Below are 7,791 nucleotides of genomic sequence, written 5' to 3'. Positions count from 1 at the left end.
ATATATATATATATATATATACATGGTCATCATCAAGAGGGAAGCACTTTTTTTTGGGGGAATTGGGGGGAACTAATTTTTTTTTTTTAATTTTGGTTTTTTTCAAAAAAAAAATTCAGACATCAAAATTAGGTAAAAATATGAACATTTAAAAAAGACACTTTGTGACGAATATTATTATTTTGGCGGTAAAACGCCCGAAGAAAAAAAAAATGAAAACATTCAATGCAGTGAATGTTTTGATTCTGAGTTTATTTGTATCGTTTTGTTTTCATCTTGTGTTGTAGTGACCCGAATTTTTCCATGATTATATATTAAATGAAAACTATATTTACATGATTAAATGTTTCCAACATGTTAAGCAATCAAACTTGTTAAGACTTGATTAATTGAAATAGGTTTCATATAGACAATTGACCACCCAAATTGACCGGCGATTCACGAATGTTAAAACTTGAAAAAAAAACTATATGATGATATATATATATATATATATATATATATATATATATATATATATATATATAGTTAACATGATATTATGATAAGTAAGTGTAACGACCCTGGTTTTTCCAACGTTATTTATTAATAATTATTATTATTAATGCGCTTGATTAAACGAATGTATGTTATTACTTTTACATGTTGCTTTAATTGCCCGTACTTGAACTTTAAATGCCCGAAACGTCTTGGTGACACCCGGAACTTGCACGAATAATATTTTCAAGTATTATTTACATTCATGATTAATTTTATTAATCATTTAGGTTAACTATAATGGTTAGTTAGTTACTTGGGCCTTTATTAGTGTTATTGGACTTTTACTTATTAATTACTTGAACTTGGGCCTTGATTAATGGTTAGTGGACTTTAAGAGCCCACCCTACACCTTATTGGATTTAACTAGCCCATGATTCATGTAAGTATTACTTACATCTTAACTAAATGGATTAAACCCTTATAGAATCAAGTTACATGGCACTTACAACTAGTTCCCATAAAAACACACCTTATATCCACCTTTTGAAGCTTTACATGCTAATAACCATGAAACAACTCACCCATCCCTCTTGGGGCTGCAAATGCCGTGGCCTTTCATGGCTAGGAGAGAGCTCAAAATCTTTTTTTATTTACTTACACTTGCTTTCATTCATTCCTCACACACACACTTCATCTTACTTGCAAAGTTTCTCTCAATTCTCTCTAGATTGTAAGTGACTTGAACTATTTTTCTTCTTTCTTCCTTGTCCCAAACCGTGGCCACCCTTCATCATCATCATTCTTTTGTTTAAAATTACTTGTCTTGATTAATTGTTTACTTACTTGTAGTTATTGTTGTTACTTACTTACTTGTTATCAAGATTCAAACTCTTTAGTTTGATTCTTCATTTCATCTTGTTTTACAAGAACACTTAAGAACATAAACTCACTAGTTTATGATTCTACATTTATTGTTTCAAAGATTTAAAGTTCATGTGTTGTAAATCATACTTGTAAATCATGTTTGTAAACTTAAAAGTTTACTTTCTTAAAGATCAAACTTTGGTTTGAATCTTTAAAGTATGAACACCATGAATTTGTTACTTGTTTACTTAGTTTAATTCTTCATTTCATGCACTTTAAATTCATGTTTGTTGGTTATTATTGGTCAAATGTTACTAGTTAACTTTGATCTCATAATTCTTGGAACTAAAAGTTAACCTTAAAGTTTCAAGAACATGGAAGTGTAACTCCTTAGTTATAACTTCATATACTTGTGATGGATCTAAGTTCTATAGCTTATGGTCTACTTATTTTGTCATAAACAAAAGCTTGAAAGCTTACATACACTTTACTAGTTGAAAATCTAAGTTTTGTAACTTATGGTTTCACGAAAGTAAAGATGCAAGTGTTGATTACTTAGGGTTTAACTTAATGACTTTAGATCTAGACCTTTGGGTCTTGGATCTTCAAGATCTAACTAAGAACTATGTTCTACATCTTAAGATCTTGATTAGTTAGTTTACATTCAAGTTTGTAGTTCTATATTACCTTTACATTTCATGTAGGTGTTAAATCCAAGACTTTGATGTAACTTTGGTTCATCAAAACACTTACAACACTTGCACTTGAGTTATGATGGACAAACCTTGGTCAAAATGATGTTAACACATCAACGAGTTGTACACTTGAAGCTATACGCATCAAGGATGAGAACCGTGATGAACATCAAGCACCGAGACAACCGGAACTCTCCAAAACCCACTGTTTCTGTCCAAAAGTTTCTGTTCAGCTATTTCTGGAACAGACCAGTAGACCTGGGCTGTTCTAACCTTGATTTTTAGATAGAACTTTTCGAGTAGATAACTTTTCATATAGGACTCGTCTTAATCCGAGTTACGGTTTAGGATTTATGGCCCTCCGATCGTTACCATGTCCTTTAACGTTGTGCAGAAATTTCTGACCTACTCGCACTTAGACCGTCGCCACGGTCAAACCAAGACGAGTTTGCTTCTGTAAATTTTACCACACTTAAGGGACTCATAGACGGAGCCATGACCACTGGTCTCACCTTAATTCAGTAAGGGTAGAGGCCGTGGTGACTGACCGAAGTCAGCCTTTGTTTTAAACGACTTTCATAAACGAGTCTTACTTGTTACCTTTTGTTTAATGATGATTGATGATGACCCTTATGACCTTAATTATGTACTTGTAAACCTTTTGAGACGACTTATTGACTTAGTGCTATTTGACTTAGGTTGAGGACTTCGGACCGTTACTTGCACACCACTTTCCGACTACTACCTTTCCATTACTACTAATCATTGTGAGTTATAGCATTCCCTTTTTACTTTAACTTATTTTGGGAACTGAGAATACATGCGGATTTTATGTTTTACATACTAGGCACGAGTACTTAAAGTTTATATATGTGTGGGTTATATAACGGCAGAAACATTCCCTTTAGCTCGGTAACGTTTAATCATTGGTTTTTGAACCGTGAACGCGAATCTTAGATATGGATCCATAGGGTTTGACATCCCCACTCGGGCTAGTAGCGCTAGCATTTAACGAGTGTTTAATACTTCGAGGTTATACGCACTTGCCAAGTGCACTTTAAGGGGGTACATTAAACGTTAAGTTAGTTACCGGGTGCCCACGGTTAAGCATATACTTTTACATACTTTTGAAACGCTCGTTGTAGCACTGAAATCTCGTGGCCTACTTACATTACTGTTATACTTAAACTATAGCTCACCAACCTTTGTGTTGACCTTTTAAGCATGTATTTTCTCAGGTGCTTGAAGTCGCTTCCGCTATCTTACTAGTCGTGCTGTAGAACCCGCTGCCTAGAGTTGTTATCGCATGACTACTTATGTTGCATTCAAACTTTTTACTTATGAACTTATGTTATGTAACGACCATTATGGTCACGTACACTTATTTAATGCTTCTACTTAGCGAAGCATACTTTTGATTGTAAAACAATTGACGTATGTTATGACGTTACTTTTATTTATGAATGTAAACTCTGTTTTGAAAACGCATATAGTACTTAACCTTGTAATGATCCTGTTGTTGATGGTCCGTACATGATGATTTAGTACGGGGCGTCACATTTGGTATCAGAGCATTGGTTGTAGGGAATTAGGATGCATTAGTGAGTCTAAGACCGACCCGAGTAGGATTCACTAATAGGGCTAATCTACAACTTGTTAGTTTACTTGTTTCCGCTGAACTTACTGCATGCTGCTGCTTACTGTTACTGCTATATGCCGTATGCTACTACGTGATTTCACTACTGCATGCTATTACTTGCTTTCGATTGCATGCTAGTTTCGTACGATTACTGATATTGCCATGCTACTTATTGTTATACATGATTTAAACTGTTGGCCTATTATTTGCTTGCTTTATGACATACTGACATGGAAAATTTATTTTTCCTTGTTCAGATGTCGGACGTTCCACCTACTGACATCCCGAGCGGCTCAGGCCCCGTTGTTCCACCCACTGCTGCACCTGTTGCTGCTGCTGCTGCTGCTGACATTCCGGCCCCGACACCCACTGGCGACCCCGGCGCCTCTAGTTCTGGAGCTAGCTCTAGTGTGCCTATCCCGGCGTCTTCTTCCAGACCCCTGAGGCAACTGGCTCGCATTGGTGGCATGGAGATCCCCCCGGAGTTCGGGGAAGGACCCTTCCGTAATCACTTTCGCACACCTTGCCGACGCACTGCCGACGGCCGCTTAGCCGTGATCACGCCAGGCCGACACCGACAGATGTTGGCCGCTTTCGGATATGTTGAGCCACCCGCACCACCACCGCATGATTCAGACGACGGTTCTTCCACCGATGCTTATTCAGACGACACCTCATCTGACGACTCTAGTGATGAGGAGGATCCCGCTGACCGACCGATTCAGGCACCTTCTACCCCACCGAAGAAGCGGTATCGCTTCGCTGGCATAATTCCTGGTCGTACTGTCACTGACGCTTATGGTCGGCGTCGTAGGATCACTGCTCGTAAACGGCTGGTGCCGTACCCCGCCGACCCACTGATATTACCGTCTCCACCCAGAGCCGGACCATCCACTTCAGCACCACCGGCTCCACCTGCACCGCCAGCACCACCTGCCCCACCATCTTCCTCTAATGAGGAAATGAGGCGGGAGATTGAGATTCTCCAGACTCGAGTTACTGAGCTCGAGGAGCAGATGACTCATGTTTTGGACATCTTGTACCCACCATCGCCGTAGGACTTTGTACTAGATTCTGTATTGTAATTTCTTTTGTAATTTCATATTTCACTTATGTAATGTACGAACTTATTGTAATGTATGAACTTATTATCATTAATGAATGAAATTTGTGTTGCTTACTTCTTGCGCAAGTGTTCTATTTACGTTATCATATCATGGTTTTGTGGTACTTATATATGCTTGCATTACCTAATCAACATGTGTTGTGCTGTTTTCATGTTGGTTGTTATATACTATATTATTATTATTTGCATAATGGATTTTGACTTGAGTCAAAATGTTTGTATAGAACATCATGGCCAACGGGAGATCTATCCCCACCGCGGCACAAATCGAGGAGATGATTAACGAGCGAGTCGCTGCTGCACTAGCTGAAAGACAACCCCAAGTTCCACCACCACCGCCTGTCAATCCACCTGTCGTTCGAGATGGGTGTACTTACAAGGAATTTCAAAACTGCAAGCCACACTACTTCAGTGGCACTGAGGGACCCGTCGGTCTCACCAGATGGTTCGAAAAGTTGGAATCGGTATTCAGGGTTAGCAATTGTTCTGAGGCTAACAAAACGAAATTTGCATCTTGCACGCTGTCTGATGGCGCGCTCACATGGTGGAATACCATGGCCCAAGCGAAAGGAATTGATGAGGCGTATGCTACGCCTTGGGAAGAATTTAAATGTGCTATGATCGAGGAATACTGTCCGAGAACCGAGATTCAAAAGATGGAAATCGAATTTATGCAATTGAAAACTGTAGGGAACGACCTTAACAGCTACAACCGTAGGTTTTTGGAATTGGCTCTTATGTGTCCAACCATGGTCACCCCCGAATTTAAGCGTTTGGAGAAATACTTCTCGGGACTTCCTAAGTCCATCAAGGGTAATGTTACCTCATCCAAGCCACCAAGTGTTCCCGAAGCAATGCGCATGGCGCATACTCTCTTGAATCAAATCATCCTTGACGAGCCGGAGAAGGCTAAGTTTGAAACTGTTAGCGGTGAAAAGAAGAAATGGGACAACAACCACAACAACAACAGGGGAAGGAACTATGATCAAAACCCGGCAAAACGACATGAAGGGTTCAGGCAAAACAACAACATGCACAACAACAACACCAACCCCAACAACAACAACCGCACCAATCCGAAATACAAAGGAACCTTACCACAATGCAATAGGTGCTACAAGCACCACACTGGGTATTGCAATGTTATCTGTGAGAAGTGCCAACGATCTGGACATGTTGGCAAGGATTGCAAGGTTACCACTTTGAATGTAAAGCCAAACCACAACAACAATGGGCCTAAGAAGTGTTATGAATGTGGAAAGACGGGCCATTTCAGAAACGAGTGTCCTAACAAGCGTAAGGATGGCGGACCACCGCGTGCTAGAGCCTTCAATGTTAATGCAAGGGACGCTCGCGACAACCCCGACTTGGTGACAGGTATATTCAAGATCAACAATCTTTTAGCTTCTGTCCTATTTGATACTGGTGCCGATAGGAGCTATGTGTGTAGACATTTTTGTGATAAGTTAGATTGGTCGTTAGTTCCTTTGAAGGAAAGTATGCTTGTCGAGGTCGCAAATGGAAAACTTGAAAAGGTTGACCATATTAGTCGTGGAGCTATTATCAACATAGCTGGTGCAGATTTCGAAATTGATTTGATACCCATCAAACTGGGAAGTTTTGACGCGATCGTCGGTATGGATTGGTTGAGCAAGATAAAGGCCGATGTTATCTGTGGAGATAAAGCACTTCGCATACCACAAGGAGATGGCGAACCACTGGTTATCTATGGAGAGAGATGTACCTCGAAGTTGAACCTCATTAGTTGCGTGAAAGCACAAAAGATTATGAAGAAGGGACGCTTTGCTGTCCTAGCACATGTGAAAGCGGTAGAAACTGAGGTGAAGAACGTGAACGATGTGCGTATTGTGAACGAGTTTTCCGATGTCTTTCCCGAAGAACTGCCTGGATTACCGCCACCGAGGGCAGTAGAGTTTCAGATTGACTTAGTGCCAGGAGCTGCACCTGTAGCTCGCGCACCTTATAGACTCGCACCCTCCGAGATGCAAGAATTACAGAGTCAACTACAAGAGCTATTAGATCGAGGGTTTATCCAACCAAGCTTCTCACCTTGGGGCGCACCTGTGTTGTTTGTAAAGAAGAAGGATGGATCCTTCCGTATGTGTATCGACTACCGTGAACTCAACAAATTGACTATCAAGAATCGATATCCTCTTCCACGAATTGATGACCTTTTTGATCAACTACAAGGATCGAGCGTTTATTCAAAGATCGATTTACGATCCGGATATCACCAGCTGAGGGTGAAGGAAAGTGACGTGATGAAAACTGCATTCAGGACCCGTTATGGTCATTATGAGTTCCTCGTGATGCCATTCGGTTTGACAAATGCCCCTGCCGTGTTCATGGATCTCATGAATCGTGTCTGCAAGCCTTACTTGGATAAGTTTGTTATCGTCTTCATAGATGATATCCTCATCTACTCTAAGAGCGAAGAAGAACATGAGCAACACCTTCGGCTTGTGCTTGAACTCTTAAGACAAGAGCAACTTTACGCCAAATTCTCCAAGTGCGAATTTTGGTTGAAGGAAGTACAGTTTTTGGGTCATGTTGTGAGCGACCAGGGTATCAAAGTTGATCCCGCCAAGATTGAAGCCATCAGCAAGTGGGAGACCCCCACTACTCCAACGCATATTCGCCAATTTCTAGGTCTCGCCGGTTATTATCGAAGGTTTATCGAAGGATTTTCTCTGATTGCGCGTCCTTTGACCGCACTGACTCACAAGGGCAAGAAGTTCATTTGGGAACCCACACACGAATCAGCATTCCAAACTTTGAAGAAGAAGTTAACCTCCGCACCTATCCTATCACTTCCTGAAGGCAGTGACGACTTTGTTGTTTATTGCGATGCATCGAAGAGTGGTTTTGGTTGTGTATTGATGCAACGATCAAAGGTTATTGCCTATGCCTCCCGCCAATTGAAGATTCACGAGCGGAACTACACTACACATGATCTTGAACTTGGA

This window comes from Rutidosis leptorrhynchoides, chromosome 6 (assembly GCF_046630445.1).
Source record: "Rutidosis leptorrhynchoides isolate AG116_Rl617_1_P2 chromosome 6, CSIRO_AGI_Rlap_v1, whole genome shotgun sequence".
Classification (NCBI taxonomy): domain Eukaryota; kingdom Viridiplantae; phylum Streptophyta; class Magnoliopsida; order Asterales; family Asteraceae; genus Rutidosis; species Rutidosis leptorrhynchoides.
This window is presented reverse-complemented; position numbering follows the sequence as displayed.